The 20,790-nt window shown below is 42.4% G+C and overlaps 1 protein-coding gene across 1 annotated transcript in view; it reads left to right on the top strand.

Moving 5' to 3' along the window:
* The first annotated feature begins 230 nt into the window (after window positions 1-230).
* sema4c (sema domain, immunoglobulin domain (Ig), transmembrane domain (TM) and short cytoplasmic domain, (semaphorin) 4C) overlaps window positions 231-20,790 on the top strand; it is a 112,147-nt gene continuing 91,587 nt past the window's right edge. Inside the window, exon 1 of the mRNA XM_034148640.1 lies at window positions 231-717. The gene's annotated coding sequence lies outside the window, so the exon portion shown is untranslated. The remainder of the gene's footprint in view (window positions 718-20,790) is intronic.

Here is a 20,790-nt window from a genome sequence, read left to right as displayed (position 1 = left end):
CACAATGCAACGCTCCTAATCAAGCTGTGTAATGGCTGATGGGGGCCCCTCGTCTATGTCGGGGGCCCTTGTTCAGACACTAATGGGCGGAGACCTGTTTGGGTGCCGTTTTTGAAATCCTCCCTGGTCCCTGCTGCGATGCGTACTGCAGGAGGAGGCGCACACACGCTGCAGCGTCACACACACACTCACACATACACACACGGCATTTCCAGTGGAGATTGGCACAGACACGCAGCGCCACGGTATGTGTCGGTACGGACTGCTGAAACTTCAGCGCACAGAGGCGGATAGACTCATCTAGCTCGTCCCAGATAGTGGATTAAATTCACGTTTCTTTTCTTGTTCCTCTTCCTCCTCCTCTTCTTCCTCCTCCTCCTCCTCCTCCTCCTCCTCCTCCTCCTCTGGTTTCGTGTTACAAAGCCCTGGGAGGGAGTTGCGCGGAGAGCCAGTTCCTCTGTGTAGAAACTGAATGACAGGATCATATGGCTTAATTTGCCTTATAGTCCAACCTTAAAATAATACCAAGAGGAAATAAGGAAAAGAGAGGAAAACCAGCGGGCGAATTCATCTGAAATTGATGAGCAATGTGGAATAATTTGTAACTCAAATTCAGAAACAAATCCGAGATAACGGTGAAAGAAAAAGGATACTGGATCTGTCGTCGGAGCGGAAAGCGCAGGACGCGGAGCCCGTAAACATCCCCGCTATAATAAGGTAAATGTAAGCCCTTTATTTGTCGTAATGGTGGTTGCAGCGGCTGGATTAAAAGTAGACGAAGCAAGCAGAGGTGCAAGACATGATCTGGAGTCTCCGGATCTCCAACTGTTGCCCCCTTTTCTTGGTAATAGGACGCCGCCAGACACAATGCGTGCTGTGGACGGGGGCTTCTAGGTGTTGCAGGGTTTTGGGGCTCAATGCGATGCAACTTTATCTCCATTTCTCGCAGTGTCAACACAGCGCACTGCGGGCAGGAGCTGCTGGAAGAGAATCAACTCCGCTGGTTCTCAGTGTTTCCTCAGCACACTGCTCCACATCACAGCCCTGTAGGGAAACTGTAATATCACACTCCTGATGTGCTGAAACATGCCATGATTATATCTATGCACTCCAGGGGCAAAATCAGTTCGTATTTCACTTTTTTCCTGTAATATATCTTTCAGTTTCGCCTTATAATAAACTTTTAAGAAGCTTGATCGTGTTTTTCCTGCTCTATTGCATCAATATAATATTTCATTTGTACTCCCAACTAATACTATCACACTCCTGATGTGCTGAAACATGCCATGATTATATCTATGCACTCCAGGGGCAAAAGCAGTTCGTATTTCACTTTTTTCCTGTAATATATCTTTCAGTTTTGCCTTATAATAAACTTTTAGGAAGCTTGATAGTGTTTTCCCTCTTCTATTGCATCAATATAATATAACATTAATACTCCTAACTTGCTTTGTGACTTCTATTGACCACCTAAAGACGAGTTATGGAGATTTTGCTCACTTCGATGCATGGTTTTAGACTTTTAGCGTCTTTCTGAGAACATCAACAGAGCTCTAAATAGCTCATTTCATCACATAGAAGTTATACATGACAGACTTGCTGCTTCTATTTCCCGCTTGCTCAGCTGACACTCTAAAATTAAGCTCTAACTGTGACAATAATCCAATGAATTGAGATATTACTTTGGAGTACTTTCCCCCCCCCCCTCTGATTCCCTTTCTGCTTTAATGAAGTAAGTATTAGCTTCAGTTCAGTGATTATTGTAATTACTGAGGAGAAAAGCAGGCTGGACAGTGAGCAAGGATTTGAAAAAAAAAAGGTGGTGTTTGGTTCGAGGGGGAGTGGGGGGTCTGCTGCTTTTCCTTGTCTTTTTTTTACGAGGTGGATGGTGCCACTGCCAGTTAACTCTCAGACAGCACAGGGGGAGTACGGCCCTGCGGAATAAAGACAGTTGTGGGAGAAGTGGAGTCATGTTATTGCCACGTGGGATGGAGGATGACTTTATTTACTGTGCTTCAGGATCCACTTTCTGCCTGTGTCACTCTCTCATAAAGTTTATTTTTCACGAGGTCAGCGGGTGGATTGTGCGTGTCACAGTGTGTTGTTTGAAAAGATGAACACAAGTAATTCACTGGTAGAATTCAGTGTTAGCATGGAGCAGAGAGTTGACATTTGCAGTACAGAGAGATGTAGCCGGAGATAATCCCACCTAAAATTGACTTTGCTCACCTTTTTTAATTAGTAAAATCCAGTTCTTGAGACTAGACATAATCCTTGATATACATAGGCAGAGAAGATTATACAAGACTGGTGGTCTACTAGCTCGGTTGTTGAAGCATTCTTACTGACATGTGCATTATTCCCAGTCTGAAAAAAAAGCCCTGAAAATCCAGTTTTATCCAGGGCAGTTGCAACAAAGCCACACACACACAGACACACTAAAACACACACACACACACATGCTGCAGCCCTCTGGCCCCAGATGTTAATGCCTCCATTGAGAGAGCCACAGGACTCCTGCCGACTCGATCTCTTCATTGTCGGACAAACAATGGACTCCACATCCTGACAGCCAGCCTCCTTCCCATCTTCCCTCACACACTCTTCATGCTCCTCACACACACACATGCACACATACAATTAACCGGTACGCAGTCATGCAGACAAAGGAGCACTTGCATCTTACATGCCCACAAACAAGCACGCTTATACAGTCAGTTTCCTTACCTTAAAACAGTTTGAACTTATGCTTGGTAAATATTGAGTTGATGTATTTGAGTGAAAGATAGAGAAATGTAGAATTTCTTAAGTTGAGTTGCTCAAAGCATTTGTGTGTTTTTATGGGTCTTTTCTTGGTGTTGTGATTACTTTCATCAAATGTACATTTTCTGGTTATTTTCTCCATTGAGTCATTCGTCTTTTGTCCCTAATATGTCTGAATACGTCAGTCAGAGTTTCCAACAGCCCGAGATAACCTCCTCAAATGTTTCATTTTGTCTGACTCACGGTCTTCAACCAAAATATATTAATTGTAATATCATTTAAAGAAAGAAAAGCTGCAAATGTACAATTTAGGAGCCAGAAATAACATCATTTTGTGTGTTTTTTTAAAAAGTGCATCACTTGATGAACTTACAATATTTCCTGACTAAATACAAACTGAATCAATCTGCGTCATATTTGTGTGTCAGCTCATCTTTGTGCATGTGTGCACACATGTGACGTAAACTGTGTTTTGACACCAAAGGGCCAACATTGCATCATAGCTGTTACATTGTCACTGTGCCAGATGTCTGCTGTGTGTGTATGTGTGTGTGTGTGTGTGTGTTTAATTGTCATCTCTGTGTCACATGCATCACATCAATGCAACTGATACTGTAACCCACGTGGCGAGCAGCTGAATGCATGGTAAAATTCCCATGATAACACGATGATTTCTGTTAATTATGCAACACAAAGGCTTTGCATACAGGAACACACACACAGAACATTCAGTCTGTGTCTCATGCTGGCTGCGGTGCTGCGGGAGTGTATGGATTTGAATTAGCTATCTATAATGTATTTCTGACGGTGGGGGGAGCTTTTTTTTTCACATCCTCCACTGAGCAACATGTTGACTTGCCAGCTTCCCACAGTACGTTTTATTTTCTTCAAAATATCCCTTTCATTCCTGCAACAATCTAATTCCTTCTCTATCCGCCTTTCTTTTCTTTAAGAACTCTTTTTCAGAAGCAGATTTGCTTTTGTTTTTGCTTCTCTGTGTTTCCTGCTGAGTTGAAGGGAGTTCACATCTCCGGCTATGCCCTCTCTGTTCTGAGGCTGCAAGAACAGAAGTGTGTGTGTGTGTGTGTGTGTGTGTGTGCGTGTGTGTGTGTGTGTGTGTGTGTGTGTGTGTGTGTGTGTGTGTGTGTGTGTGTGTGTGTGTGTGTGTGTGTGTGTGTTTAAATCAGGTGTGTTTGTTTCGAACAGAGATATGGTTCATGGCAGGCCAGATGCAAGGTCTGGAGAGCAGAAGCAGATGGGTACTGTGTGTGTGTGTGTGTGTGTGTGTGTGTGTGTGTGTGTGTGTGTGTGTGTGTGTGTGTGTGTGTGTGTGTGTGTGTTGTGTGTGTGTGTGTGTGTGTGTGTGTGTGCGTGCGTGCGTGCGTGCGTGCGTGCGTGCGTGCGTGCGTGCGTGCGTGCGTGCGTGCGTGCGTGCGTGCGTGCGTGCGTGCGTGCGTGCGTGCGTGCGTGCGTGCGTGCGGTAGGGGAACAGCAGGATGGGTGGGGGGGAGTGGATGTTCTGCTGGGCTGGACAGGCTGATGTTTAGAGAAGAAGGAAGGGAAGAGGCTTGTTTACATGAACACGATGGTAAATGGGCTTTGGCAGGGTGCGGGGTCAAAGTGATACAAACCTTATGTTTTGATTCTTCCTGTGCGCATGTGCCTGCGTTAATATTCCTAAAAGTTCATTATTAAGAACCCTATAAGCTACAGAAACCAGGTAATGTATGAATATGTGTGTGTTGAGAGAGGGTGTGATATGTGCACAGCTGGGGACTTAAAAAACGACACTTGAACGTGAAGTCTGGCTCTCTAAATGACACACAACCACATTAGGCTTTCTTTTTACACATTAGCATGTCAACGGCACATTGATCAAATTGTGTATTGTGTTACCACCATAATAAATTATACATTGATTCGTTTTCGTCAAAATTAAGACCCAAAACCTCCATCCTTCTTCCTCTAACTAGCGAATGCTTCTTGTCCTCCCTCCATAACCTCCAGTGATGTGCCCTCATTTCTCTTCCTGCAGAGGATAAATGTGTCGGAAGGCCCCCTTTTTTCAGGTTGTTTCATTGACCTTTTCCCCCTCCACCATCTGCTATTCAACAAAGTTCTACCTCTACTAAGAGAACAGCACAGTCCATTCTGTTCTGCCCTGAAGCTCAATCTCTCTTTTCAATTAAATGTGCGGTGGCAAAGTGGACAAACGTGAGCAATTAAAGACACATTTTCACTAATTTGACAGCCCATAGAAGACAGGCAAAGGCAGAGTTAATCAAGAAACACAAGGAAATGTGTGTGTGACAATGCATTTGCCGTTTCTATGGAAACAAAATTGATAAAAATGCATTAAGAGACCACTGCAGCATTATCAGTTTCTCTGCTTTTACTATGTCTTTGAGTAAAATGAACATTTTGTTTTATTCTTTAAACACTGACATCATTTCTCTGTGTTGGAATTCAACGGACACTGGAATTACTTAAAGGGGACCTATTATGCTATATTGGAAAAATATATTGTAGGGCCATACCTATACAAAACATGTCTGTGAAGTTTTTTGCTTAAAATACCAAACAGATCCCCCATTGTAGCCATGCCTCATACTGCTCATACCCCTCTGTTTCAGCCCTGTTAGAGAAACGCAGACTTTGGGTCCTTAGCTTGAAAAAAAAAGAAAAGAGGAGGCGGAGCTAATGCCTGATCAGAATTCTACCGGAGATAAAGTTAAATTCTGCTGTGATAAAACGCCATCCTGTTCTAAACCACATCAAGGATTATTTCTGAAACAGTATGGAGCTCAAATGCTTTTTCTCTTGCGGGTTTATCACAAGGTGAGTTCCTTTTTTTATTTCCTGCTTTTTAAACACATGTGCTCTCCAGTACAGGTTAGCTCTGAGTGTTAGCGATACTTGCTAATGTAAACAAAGACGAGATTACGTCCAAAATACGTCAGGCATTGTTTCTGATAGCAACTTTCTGTGGGTCCGCCGTCGATTTGACGTCATATCGGCAGCAAATCTGTATCCGCTCGTTGTACCCCCGTTTTTAAAAGATTTGGGTACGGAGGAAAAGAGAGAGGGTTTTATTTTCTGACGCTGCGTGAGTTCCCTGGCGCACCAGAGACACATATTTATGTATAAAAGACATCAAAAAGTGCATTTTGCATGATAGGTCCCCTTTAAGCTTAATTTTTCCAGAGCTGTACATCTGTAACCTTTTGCTTATTCCTTGCATGTTATCAGTTTTAGCGTCCCTCCACACAATTTGTGATGTGTATTGTTCGAAAGAAAGACAGACCAACTTGTATTAATCCCAGAGGGGAAATTCAGGGCTGTTTGATTGTTGTGTCCAAGTAATGATTGAACAATTATGCACGAAGGAAATTCTACAATACGCGAATCAAAGGACATCTGTCAAAAGGATTTGAAATGTCGATGCTAATTTAGCTTCACAATGCGAAATTTAAATGTTTTCCCAGTGATTTAACACGGTGAGTAGCACCTCCATTGTGTTTGTGCGCTGCACTGTTGGACAATGGGTCAGGGAACACTTACAAAATCTAGATATTTGAGTGTGCAAAGTAGACTTTATTTGTGTCACGTTGTAATTATGACACTTCTTCTTTCTATATCAGATGTTGTATTCACCGGGTGTTTATTTATTCTGCTTTCTTTTTATGTGCAGTGCTTTTCCTAAATGCGATATATATGGATTGTCAAAGTGATGAGGATGTTTGCTGACGTTTCTTCATTCGCTCATGTTTCTTTATTTGCAGAGCCTTGAGCTCTTCCCACTCCTCTTGGCTCATTTGTTTACAGGAGTGTTTCTAATCTCTCAGAGTCGATGCCGCTATCATTTATTGATGTTAAAGTGCTTCAGAAGGGCCTTCTAATATACGAGAAAAATTCAGAACGAGGCAGAGCAAACACACTCATGACGCTGCACAACCTCCAGCAGCCTGTCAGTGTCTTTAAGGTCTGTTGCAAAGTTCCCATCAAGCAGGGAAGATGCTTTCAGAGGGTTTTGGCAGCGGCTGTGATTGCAGTCGTTCCGAGATGAGATGCTTTTTCTCCTCTGCAACTTAGCCTCTTCCCTTTGAGCTTCTCCCTCTCATCCGCCGTGTCTCTCACCCACGTACGCACATCTCTTTTTTTCCCTCTTCCTCTCTCCTGTTTCGGCTGAATTCAAGTAGCATAATGAGGTCATTTCTGTATTGCCAAAGTGTAAGCACTACCACTTATATAGCTCAACTTTAATTGAAGAGACAAGTGCATATTCAGCCCATTGTGAATGAAAACTATGCTCGGAAAGAGCAGTATAATCCTTAAAGTAGCTCCAGCACCCTGAATGCCTCTGAAGCTCCCTTATGGATCTTTCTCTCGGATCAATTCAGCTAAATTAAATAAAACCATGTTGTCAAAAATTTACATTATCACCAACAAAAAGCAATACTCTCAGAATACAGAGCGCACAGCGGTAAGAGATATTTGTCACCCGGCTATGAATGATGCAGCCCCCCCTTTGGGCCAATCAATAAATAAATAAGGCCTGAGGCAGGAAAAGTGTTTCCAGGAAATGCAGGCTGGTGGAAAATCCAATATGGTGCATGCTGACGTTCCTGGAGGCGAGTCTGTAGAAGTGGATGCACCGCTCTTGCAAAGTTGTGTTTATCAAACCTTTTCTTATTCTGACCTTTCATTTCCTCCCCCCGTCCCCCGTCCCCCGTCCCCCGTCCCCCGTCGGGCCGATCGATGTCATTTAAAGAAAGTCAGAGTTCATGGTGGGAGGCATCAGACAAATCTAATCACTGTTGTCTGAAACAAATGAACAGATTGGAGAGCTCCACGCCACCAAATAAAGCTCTGCTGCATCTCTTCTGCACGACACACCGTCTATCTGCTAGGGCTGCACGATTTTGCGAAAAAATCTAATTGCGATTTTTCTGACAGATATTGCAATTCGATTTGCGATATTTGTTTTTAAGCGACCCAACGGAAGTTTATTGTAAAATGCGGTTATATCTCCGGCTAGGAAGGTCGTATCAACGTGCTCCCGTCTCTAGCACCCGAGCTACGAGTGAAAGAACTAAACTTACATGAAACTTCCGTTGGGTTGCTTTAAAGTCAAGCTTCAGTTTAACATTCACCCTGTAATAGATGTAGAACATGTGATGGAGCATTACTAACCTGACTCAGATGGTTTGTTTCACCAAACCATCTTGGAAAGCTCCATTGGAAGCCATTTGGAAAGGGCAGGCACTTTCAAAAATACTTGGCAGGTGATTGGATCAATCTGTCACCTTCTATCATGGGCCACTTCTGATTGGTTAACAATGGCTGGTACATGTGGAGCACAGCACTTCTGATTGGTGTGGATGACTGACACACAAGAAGAAAAAAAAAAAAAAATCGCATCATTTCAAATCGCGATTTTGATTTAAAATCGATTAATCGTTCAGCCCTACTATCTGCCTATAGCCTATACTATCTGGAGGTCCTCGGAAGAAGCTTCTCTGCATTATTCATGAGTGAGGTGGATGAGAGCCCTGACCTGCTTGTTTGTTACCAGCTGACCACTATTGGCCATCTGCTGCCCGCCAGCGTCTCCCCCCCCCCCCTTTCCTCCGCTGTCTCTCTAACGGACTCTCTCTATATTGCTCTGCTCTCTGTGTATGCATCTGTCAATAACTTGTTTTCCATCCAAGTTTCTTATGTAAAATAGGCCATCGAGTTTTGAGAGGTTGAATGGATTTTTTGCTTACTCTTCATTGAGCAGTAAAAAATCATTAAAAGTGATGACAACTCTGTATACCAATAAATATGAATACAGTACATTTGGCAGTGAGGGATGGGGAATGTGCTGATTCATTAAGATCTGAATTCAATATCATAGTTATGGGAATATAGAAATCGTTATGGAGCTGCAGTAGGAGGAAACATTATGCTAAGCTAGCTCGAGCTAAAACATTTTGCACTTAAACATGAGTGGTGCCAATCTTGTCTATTTCTCACCACAAAAGCAAATGTAAGTAATTCTTTAATGAGTTGTCACTACAGGAATATCATATCTTCTTGCTAAATATTTTCTTTAGAGCATCATCATTTCGCAATGCAACATTTTCTTTTTCCTCAGTGAAAATACAGACTCAGGGAGAGAAATCTTCATCATATTTGATACTAGTCCAGTCATTTTCTCTTCAGACAGCTGCTGGACTTATCTCTCCTGTTTCTGCCCATCCCTTGCAGTGGCTGAAATTGTAAAGCTGGATTGGAGAGAGATATTAATATGCTCGGCCAAAACCCTTGTCAGCGATCCAACTGTGTTTCGGGGGCACCGTGTAAGGTATTCCGTATGTTTCCGAGGCCCCCGACGTGCCTGTTCGTCTGCTGCTTGTTGTTTTGTTTGTCCCGAATCAGCAGCTGTTTTCTGGCTCGATCGTCTGCGCTGTGTTTTGTGTTCAGAGGACCGCTGGAATTGTTCTCTTTTTTGTTATTCTGGTTTTGGTGACACGTCAAAGCTGTCTGGACCCAGTGTGAATGCAGAGGTTCCCATTGTTTACTGTCAGTGGCAGCATTGCTATGTGTAAGTGTGTGTGTGTGTGTGTATACTTTGCATAGAGAAATATGCATATTTAGCTGTTTCTTCTTGCTTTTGCATTGTGTCCTGGGTAGTATGCATATGAGCCACCAGCAAAATATAACAATACAAATAGTGGTGCATTGACTGGATATCTGAGATTGTGTGTGTAAATGAGTGTGTGTGTGTATAATGATGCAGATGCAGAGGGCAGTAGGGTGTGAGTGTGTGTGTGTGTAGGGGAAAGCAGGCCCCTACCCTCCTGTTGCCCGTGCTAAGCAGAGCATGCTAGTTTGTTTTTATGACAGCCTTTTTTTGGCATTGTTCTGGTCCGATGGAGTTCGCCCTCCCTACCGTGGGACTGGCCGTTAGTGGGCAGGAAGTGCCGGGAGCGCGCAGCTTGAGCACACACACACACACATACTGTACGCAGCCTCACAGCACACACAATGCCTCCCAAGCTATCGCCCCGCACTCACACATAAAGTTTTGAGAGGACAATAAAAAGTTGCCCTGCAGCTCTCAGGCTGGTAAGCTGCAGCTTATCCAGGAAGGAGTTGCAGCCGGGCTAATGGCCTCTCTGCAGGGCAGGCACTACAGAGGGGCCTGCGCAGGCTTATCGGCAGCAGGAGGGCCCCTACATGACTGCTCTCTTAAAGCTCAGTGTGGGAGTAGCTTAGCTTTTCTTCGTAGCTGTTGAGAAACTACCTTTGCGTAGTGCTGAGTGTCATCTAGGCCTATAGGAAAATCAAAGATAGTCATTAGCACTTCCCTCAATGAACACACAGGTGTTTACCCAGTGTAGCACCTCTAATTGGAAATTAAAAGTTAACTTAGCGTTGCAGTTACTAATGAAACTCTTCTGATGAGTCTTGGGAAGTCTATGCTACCCTTAACTGTTGCAAAATCAATGTTAGAGCAGTGTAGCTTTTACTACCAAGCAAGTACTTATTTCTAGTGCCATGGGGACCTTTTGGAAAAGTGTGAAGAGGATGGCGGACAATGTGTGAAATACGGTTTCATTGGAGATGTCTTAGTAAAGAGCCAGCTTGATTTATAGAAAACAATTTAAAGTGCGATAAGGAGGAGTGAGACACCTTGCCCCCTGACGAATCAGATTGTGCCGCATGGATCCTAGTAGAAAGACTCACTGCTTCTTTTCGTTATCTCTAGTAGATAAAGAACTGATGCATTGTTTACAGCAGATGCTAACCTTGCTGCAACGTGGTGACCTGTCACTGTTGGTGTTGCCTTAAGTTAAAGACCGGTTAAACGCAACCCTTTTTCTGCCTTGAATTAAACGTAAATACAGTCTGAACCTGCTGTTTGTTTATGTTGACTTGTCTGCTTTGCATATTCCCCACGATAAAAGTGATAATACGAAAAAATACCACATGCAGGAAATGCTAAAACATAATTGGGATATCAGACTTTGATCATGATGTGGACATGATCTTTATACCAGGTGGAAACTATGCTCTAATGGCAATGTTATAATGGCTTCATGGTAATAAGCAGAGCACTACCCACACTTCCTAGCTTCACAGTTGGAGCTGCATTGTACAACCAGAGCTTTCTACTGCTGACCACTGAGCAGTAGAAAGGAGCAGGTGGGAGTGTACCCTTTAATAGCCAATTCACTGTTGGTGGTTTGCTAAACTGCAACTAATTGCTGATCGTTAAACCCGTGCAATGAATTTGAATATAGTTGCTTTTTTTACTCTATCTATAAAGTACTTCATTTACCTTGTCATAACTGGCGCTCTGTCAGCCTTATTAAGGTGGTTCAATTGATGGAAGTTAACACAACTTTATGTGACTATTTTACCTTAAAAAAAGCTTTAAAATCATGTTTATGCTACACTGTTTTGTTTTAGGGAGAATGTTGCCTCAGTCAGTGCCACTTTGCACACCCGTGGTACCTATAACTTAGGTAAGCAGGTGTACAATATCATGGGAGAAGTTCGTAAGGCTTTGCGAAACTAGGTTGATTTTGGTCATATTGTATCCTATTTGATTAAGAAAATGTTTTATGGTTTTGCCTTTATTGTCCCCCAACTTCCCTGCCTAAACTTTCAATGGTTTATGGAGTTTACTGATGGACCAAAAAGCTTAACTTGGTGCTAAATAACGCTAACCGCTAACTACTGCTAACCAAAGCATGCTGTAAACTAGTAAGTTGTTAGATTTGTTAGCTTTGCTGCCACGATTCGGAGGTTGCTAGCAGTTAGGGAGTTTTAGTATGTACACTGCTAGCGGCGCTTTTATACTGCTTGGAGGAAGACGGACGGAGGGCAACAAACCAGGCTAGTAATATCTGGTCTACTATGTCTTGCTTGATATTAAACCGTGTTGGCAAAGTTTTCAACTTGCTAGTTTTTGATTATTTGGATGTAATGTCACCATAACAACAGGATACGTTGTGTTACAGCTTTCCATATTCACCACATTAGTGTGTAAGAAACTGTAAGGGTGGTAAATCCCAAAATACCATATCCAACATTATGTTGCATTAAGTTCCTCATGGGCACCTCAACAATTTCGGTAGTCTGAAGACAGTAACACTCAAAGTAGCTGGAGAACCAATGCATACTGTACAGCCACTATATACGCAGTACATACATTTTTGAGGTGTCGGGGTGGCAATATCATCAGGTGAAGTCCAACTCTGAACTATAAATACATGTGGTATCTGCAGTGGGAATCGCCTTAACCCTTTCTGCTGAGGATAAATCCAGCTTTATTGATTCACTTTCTCCAGTTCTAATCTTACCCACTTGTATCAAAAACATCATCACTATTTTAGCACAATGGTGGATTCTTAGTGGTAGCTCTGGTAAGCACCTACTGGCCTCACCTTGAGTCTCCTTTGAGTCCAGCTGTATCAGCAGCTGCAGCTATAATGGTCCTGTTGTTGAGGTGTTGGTCTGGATAGTGTGCTGGGGAGGGGGAGTCTGTTTTGCCCCATCACCCACCCGTTTCCTGCTCCAGACTCACCTCTGACCCCTGGCTAGCCGCACAACCCCCCCCCCCCCCCTCCTTCTGCTGCTCTTTTCCAGTCCACTGCTCTCTGCATGTTGTCTGAAGAGAGGACTGAAAAGAGGAAAGAAAGACGCTGAAGAGATGAGGCCACAGTAATATGACAGAAAGTAGATAAAAGAGGAGAAAGACAGAGATTGGGGAGAATACAAGTGCTGGGGAGATGAGAAAAAAATAAGAGAAACGTATACGGGTTGCCAGGTTTAGTCAACTCCTAGAGAGAGACAGAGATTGAAAAGTGAGAAAGAAGCTGGGCAGCCCAGACAACAGCGCTGAGAAACCCAGATAAGAGCGGAGCAGCAGTCAACAATTACCTGGCTTTCACCTTTTTCTCTCACTCTCTCCTTCAATCTTTCTCATCTTTTGCTTCTTGGCTTTTTCTCTTTTCTACCCCCAGGCCCCACTGCTGTGCTCTCGGTGTATGTTGGTAATAGACCTCTCCACATGCAGTCTGTTACACACACACACACACACACACACACACACACACACACACACACACACACACACACACACACACACACACACACACACACACACACACACACACTAATGGCGCATTTCCACTACAGGGCCTCGCTCGGTATAGCTAGGCCTTGTTAGGCCAGGTTCACTTTATGCTGCGTTTCCATTACAGTTTAGGATCTGGGGCAGTAACTATAGTAACGCAGTGTAGGCGGAGCCGTGACGTCATCTTCAATGTGAACCACAGAAAACCAACATCAGCCGTTAGCTGTTAGCACTCAGAGCTCACAGCTCCTCATATCTGTTCAGAAACTAGACAAAAGTTAAACAAGTACAAACCACAGACTGTCTGTGTCATGGTGAATACAGTCACTGGTTTATTTATGTCTGTATATAGGAGTACTTTTACTTTTAATACTTGAGTTTATTGTATAACAGTATACTTGTGTTTTATTACTTATGTGATGTTTAATAGAGTATTTTAACATATACCATTATTTTCCTATTACAACCATATCTCCAAAATAGCTAGCTAAGCAAAGAGAGCCCTTTTTTAAGCTAATCCAATGTGTTTTTAAATGGTTCATGTGGTGAAAGAAAATGTGTAAAAGATTTGGGTCAAAATCCTTGATCCAGTCGTTGTTGTGGAAAATGTAATCAAGTTCAGCTGAAGCCAATACGAGGTTGCAACATTTTCATTTACCAGAACAAATATTAGAAAATACCCCATTTTTCAATAAGTAGTGATTGTTGTTTGCTACTTAACCTTGAGGAAAGGATCTGAACATGTCTTCCACTACTCATGCTTTCCTACACACACTCTCTCATAAACACACACTGCTAACATCAGACAAAAATGGAAGGCTAAGAACCCTTTTCTCACACCCTCACCTGTACTTACACATTCACACATTGTGTGCCAAAAGTATGCATATGCACGCACACACACACACACACACACACACACACACACACACACACACACACACACACACACACACACACACACACACACACACACACCCGTGGCATATGGAACAGTTTATCTCAGTGTTATTTTTTTTCTCTGTACCTATTAGGCAGAGTCTTTTTTTAGGAACACCAGGGAGGAGAGAAAGGCAAACTCTTTATTATGATTTTTTTCGCCTGAGGTTAGACCAGCCGCTGAGAACACACACACACACACACACACACACACACACACACACACACACACACACACACACACACACACACACACACACACACACACACACTGAGCCCCCCTCAGCTTCAAGGCGTCAGAAAATCAATAACACGTCTCTTTTAAAAAAAGGCTGAAAACTAATGGAAAGAGACGGAGAGGGAGGGAGGGCGGCTGATGAGACCCAACTAAAACACACACCGAACACACACACACACACACAATATACTCTTTCCGTCATGCTCACTTTCTCTGCTGATTGTGCATTTTCTTCTCTTATGTCTCATAGATGGATGGATAGATGGATAAAACAGGAGAAGCGGTAGAGTAAAGTAGGGTAGCACAGGAGTCGTGTCAAATTGAAGCGAGCGAGTTATATCGCCTTCCTTTTTAAAATTCATTGACCGTCCACTCTCCATCCCTCCGTCCCTCCAACCATCCATCCTGTCCTCTCATATCTCTGCTGCTGAACAGCTCTGATTTGTGTACCAGGATTAAATTCCCCAAATTTGTCTTTCACTCCCTGTGGGAAAGGGCCTTGCTTTTTAATTAATTGATTTTGAAATGAAGTTAGCTGCTCTGTGTGAGTACGAGCAGGGTTGTGTGTGTGTGTGTGTGTGTGTGTGTGTGTGTGTGTGTGTGTGTGGTGTGTGTGTGTGTGTGTGTGTGTGTGTGTGTGTGTGTGTGTGTGTGTGTGTGTGTGTGTGTGTGTGTGTGTGTGTGGGTGTGTGTGTGTGTGTGTGTGTGCGTGCGTGTGTGTGGCGGAGTGTGTCTTTCTCTGTATCCCCGACACTCAGCCTGGCAGCAGATGGGTGGGGTTTTATGTTTTGCTGACTGTGCCTGTACTCTCTGCCTTTGTGTTCGTGTCAGAGAATCTAAAGGGACAGATAAATGCTAAATCAGAAGTAAAAACAAGAATTCTAGTTTTATTAGGGTTTATTATGTATTTTCAATTTCTTTACACTCTGTTTTTTGTATTGCTACTGAGCTTCATATAGTCTGTTGGATATTAGACAGGGTCAGGCTAGCTGTGTTCAGTCTTTTTGCTAAGCTATAATAGGTTGTTGTAGTCTTTTCATCTTATTCCAAGCAATAAAACAAATACGTTTATTTATATATCAATATATGTAAGAAAGAGAGGATGCATATGTTGGCCAAAAATAAGGATATCATGTTAAATATGTAATTAAATGGAGTTGTCAATACCAATACCATGAAAATGTCACTGTTGATACCCCAGGTTCAACAGGAAGTCAACCAGTTAGTGTTTTAGGATAACAGATACACACTTTGAAACAATGCTGAGCTGCTGTGATAAATGGTAATTAGAACCAGCATGAAAAATGGCTTCCCTCAGGATAATTACATGTTTATTTATCCCTTTACCAAACACCTGGGTGAAATGTTAGCTAACTCTAGCTAACTGCATTAGTCATTGTCAACACTTGATGGATTTACGGTAAAGGGAAGTTGTTATTTACAGGCAGGAAGTGGAAATATATCAGGTGTATATCAACCCAGTCTCACGGCATTTTGTGTTATAGTCACGAAATTAATTTAATCTATTGATTCGTGTTCACCAACACGATTTTCGCATTTTCTATTGGTAGTATGTTTCGTGCCTGCACCACGTCTTTTTGTCCAGTCGGGTCTTGGAATACCAGAAGCTGTGTGGTTCATAAAAACATTTTCTTACTCAATATCTAACCCTAAGCCTAACCCTATCCCTTTTATTTTAAATGTTATAATGTCGGAGTTTTTTTGCCGTCCGTGAGGAAAATAAATGGCTCAGAGCCTCAGAATACTGAAATCTGTATTTTTTATAATCTGTTTTTCCTTCTAATTTGTTATTATTTACATTGCTTTTAAAATCGTTCTGTGTGACACGAAAAAAATAGCGAAATCGTGTTGGTGAACATGAATCAATAGATTAATTTCGTGACTATAACACGAAATGCTGTGAGACTGTGTTGTGTATATCGTCAACGTTAGCACCCACGTTAGCTTACCCGAAAAAACAGTTAGCAGCTGTATGAATATCTTTATCCCGAGTCATTCTGGCTAAAACTCTGTAATAATCAGATGTGGGAGAGTCACTTGAATGTGCCAAGTAACTTTTAGATACATCTCTATGTTCACACCCTTTCGTAGTTATCAACCAGTGTGAGTGTGTGTTCGCTCTGCTGTGTCCTGTGTGTTCATGTGTGAGTCCTCCCTTTTGCAGCTGCATGGACACATGCTTTGTTCCACAGAGCTGCTGTTTTGCTGAACGTCTCCCGTATTGTGTATCGCACAAAACCGTCCTCTCTAGAGCTGTGCTCGCCATCGCAGCATGCTGCCTCAGCACTTTGTAGCGCATGGGGGCTGTGTCGCTCGTCAAGCCGTCTGTCGCAGTGTGTGTCTTCCTCTGTGTCTAAAAGTGTGTGTGTCTCTTTGTGTCTGTGAATTTACTTTATCTAAGTGTGTGTGTGGCTGTTTCTTTGTGTCTGCATGTGTTTGTGGTAACTTGCGTGCATCTTGGTGTGTGTGTGTGTGTGTGTGAGGAGGGAGAAAGAAAGGATGTGCCTTTGTCTAAGTGCTTTGTGTCTGCATCCCCTTTAGTCTTATTAATTATATATCTCTAGTATTTGTGTGTCTGTATTTGTGTGTGTGTGTGTGTGGGCCTGTCTTTGTGTGTGTGGTGTGTGTGTGTCTGCATTGACAGATAGAGCTCTTGCCAGACTTTATTAACAGCATTTATTGGAAACTCTGCTGGGTTTGTCTAAGTTGGAAGATTAAGATATGCACACACACACACACACACACACACACACACACACACACACACACACACACACACACACACACACACACACACACACACACACACACACACACACACAGACTGATAAGACCGACTCACAAAGGTACCATGGGTTTGTGGTGTGTGTGTGTGTGTATGGGTGTGAGCTTTGCAAAATCAACAAACACATGCGCTGTATCATCCCAACACATTCATAAACACTGCCTTCTCACATATTCTTGTACTGTCATACAAACTGCGTCACACCTCCCACACAAACACACATATACACACACATACTCACACACACACACACACACACACACACACACACACAGACTCACACACTCACTTTTAAGCACACAAGTATGAAGAAAAAGAAATACTTGGTAGAGACCTTCAAACACCTGAGAAGTGCAGCAGGGTGTTGTTAGCAAACTATGAAGATGTCAATGTGTGTCTCTGTCACACTCTGTCTGTGTGTGTGTGTGTGTGTGTGTGTGTGTGTGTGTGTGTGTGTGTGTGTGTGTGTGTGTGTGTGTGTGTGTGTGTGTGTGTGTGTGTGTGTGTGTGTGTGTGTGTGTGTGTGTGTGTGTGTGTGTGTGTGTGTGTGTTTGCTCCCTGCAGTGGCAGCAGTTAAAGTGGGTCTATCGACGTATTGGTTTTAGCACAGGGAACGTGGGATTGGTGACTTCCTCATCATTCATTTAAATGGGAGGACTGCTCCGGTAGACACTTTTCAGGCCTAAGGAAGAAAGAGACAGAACAAAAACAACTTGAAAAGGTTAAAGGAATAGTTCAACATATTGGTTTAAGGTTCAAACCCCACTGCAGTCAGCATGTCGTTGTGTCCCTGGGCAAGACACTTCACCCCAAATTGCTCCTGTGGGGATTGCCCACAGTATTGAGTATGTAAGTCGCTTTGGATAAAAGCGTCTAACAAGTGACATGTGATGTAATGTAATGTAATGAGGAATTTGAGCAGGGGGAAACGGCTAGATTTGCTAAAACGTTTTGTTTTTATTTCTGTTCATGTACAGATTTACCATTGTGATGATTCTAGTGTAGGTGCATTTCCTTTACAGTGGGCAGAAAGAGATATTTTTTTGGCTAATCAACAGACTAGAAAATTCCTGCACTTAAGGAGGCCTCATTATGCTTTTTGGGGTTTTCCCTTTCCTGTAGTGTGCTATATAGGTTTTAGTGCATGTAAATGGTGTGCAAAGTAATGGAAATATTCCCTTCTTCCAGTCACAATATAATAATCATGGAGGTCTCAATCTTTTTATCTTTGGAAGAAATGCTTAAAAAAGTGTATTCCTCTAAAAGTATTATTGCTTGAAAGAAAGTGTCTGTATAGAGACAGAGATACAGTGTCAGGCGGCTCAATCGACAGGAAACGGGAGACACAATGAGGCAGAGAGACAATAGTCACGAAAAAATGAGAAAGTCAAAAAGTGCCAGAGAGAGCTGAGAAATAAATGAGTGAATAGAGAAAACTCATACAGGGCGAAGTGTCTGAGATGATGAAAGAGAGTCAGGCAATGTGAGATATAGTGATGCAGACATATAGGAAAGCGACACACTGAATATAAAAAAGCCAGAGGCGGTCGCCAGCGGTGCTCTGACTTCTGCTCGTTGACCACAGGCCTCCTCTGCACTTCATTTATTGTCTGACTTTATTTGATTTCTTTACCGCTGTCATTTCCCCCCCTCCCTGTTTGCCACCCAGGCACCCTGCCGCTTTTGTTTTCCATTGCAGCAACAAAATGACCTAGTTATTTCCTTTAACCTTGACTTAAAGGGCCAGGAAACACTTTCACTCATTCTGGAGCGTCTTTGGAGTTGTTTGTCTTTTAAAATCTACTTTTCTTTCGTTGTGTATCAAAGTATTTTGGTTTTACTATTCCATTTGTTACCTTTAAGTAAATAGTTTTCTTTGAATATGTGTCCTAACTCTGAGATAATGTGATAGAAAAGAATGCTGTGTCTTGAATTCAGCCCGTCTTTTTTAAACATACCAATATGTATTTGCAAGCTGCCAGTCCATCTGAACACTCAGCTCCCCACAGGGTTCAGTTTAGGGCAGATGTGGCTTTAATTTAACACACTGAAGAAATGTTTTCCATCTCAAATTGACTGCTGAGCTTTTGATTCGAGGGCTGACAGCACGTGTCAGCTCCCTGTGAGCTGTGCATTTATTCAGAGGCAGGGTTGTTTGTGCTGATGTTATCCAAAATGGTCTGCAATTAGTGACAGTCGATGGAAAGTTGCAAAAAGCTTCCCAGCGACAAAGCTCCATGTGATGACAGTTTGTATGAATAAATAACAGGTTTCTAAAAAGCTGATCTTTATGTTTTGGTTAGAATAATATCAAGCGGATTTGATTGAGTCTCCATCTGGGATGACGGTGAAGTAAAGATTTTTGCTCTGCAAATTCTGGGCTGTTAGATTGTAAAAGCCAGCTGTGAAACTTGCCTTAAGGAGCTGCTAACCCACCTCAAAGAACTTCATTTGTACGGTTTTTATTTGATGTCACATGACGATGTAAAAGCAGTTTCAGAGAGTTTACAAGTTGACAAGAATAAGCTGCGTAGAGAGCACTGAAACTAGTATGTTGCATTTTAACAGTCACATTTCTAAATCCTGAATATCTAGCTAAAGCCTTGACGATGTTATCTTCACTTCAAAGATATCAACGTTTACAAATCTAAATCATAGTGCTTCTCCCCTGCCTAACCATCTCTTTTCCACACTCATACTTGAAGGAGGGAATTTATCCCCACAACATTATGAGGCGAGCAATCTGCCCATATCGAACGGCGGGCATTTAACAGGTAGCATTACACTTTAACACGGTTTCTCTCTGTCCATTACCACACCATTGATTCCAGTTAGGCTCACATTGGAAATGGATAAGATGTAAAGTGAGTCAGTCGGAGTGGAGAGTTTCATCTCCAGCAGTCCTGAAAGTTCAAAGCACATCGAGACACTGGCTAGCTGCCCACAGTGATCTCATGACGAGATGATCTAATCTCTGCCGGTCACGGTGCCTGGCTGCCAATTGTTTACTATTCAGCGAGACGCAGAACAGGGAGATGAATGCAAATGCCTATATCCATACGACTGTTTAATTTACATCTAAAGTATTAAGGATGGGCATTTGAGCTGCACAGTTGATCCTAATTTTTGCTAAATCGCAATAGGGACTAGTGCAATATTGAAATCACAGAAAGCACTATATTTGTTAAAAGCTAAATGTGAGTAATTGTGTATTGTGTTGCACTTGCAGCCTACATATTGTATTCTACAGACTATACAAAACATATTGTTTTTTGTCAGTATACGTTCAACTTAAAGAATATCTTTGTGTTTTGCTTTGTCCAAAAATAGAACATTATAAACCAAAATGTACTTTATTCTATATTAAAAGTTAGAAAATGTTCGAGACGCGGTGATGTAACTGCTATCAATCATTATCTGCAGTCTTACTGAACAGTGAAATGGAGATTGGCTCCAGTTTAGCTAAGTGGAAGGACTGAATACTGTCATATAGACAGGTATGGTTACTAGCACATAGCAGCTAGCATAGAAGCTAGTAAAGCAGCTAGCATAGCAGCTAACCTCAAAATAGCTATTGAGGAATTGGGGGGGTTGCGGAAAGTTAGTGAATCATGGTTGAATTTTGTTTGTATTCTAATACTTTAATGCCAGTTAATCAAATCTTGAAATATTTTGAAACAACATCTCACTGTAGGCCTATACATAAACGCGAGTATATGGTGCAATAATGAATATATTCTCCCTTGAGAGGTTGCAGACACTTCAGTTATTTGTCTCTGTAGGGACAGAACATTGACCAGAACCAGAACATTGACCCAAACTAAAAAAAGAGTTTTGGGATGTCCCAGGGCTTCTGAGGTCTGAATAACTCATACCAACATGTGCTCAAACCCAGCTGGCAACACCATGTTT

The sequence above is a fragment of the Trematomus bernacchii genome, unplaced genomic scaffold, assembly GCF_902827165.1.
Source record: "Trematomus bernacchii unplaced genomic scaffold, fTreBer1.1, whole genome shotgun sequence".
Taxonomy (NCBI): domain Eukaryota; kingdom Metazoa; phylum Chordata; class Actinopteri; order Perciformes; family Nototheniidae; genus Trematomus; species Trematomus bernacchii.
The sequence above is the reverse complement of the archived record's forward strand: the minus strand, read 5'-3'. Positions and strand labels throughout refer to the sequence as shown.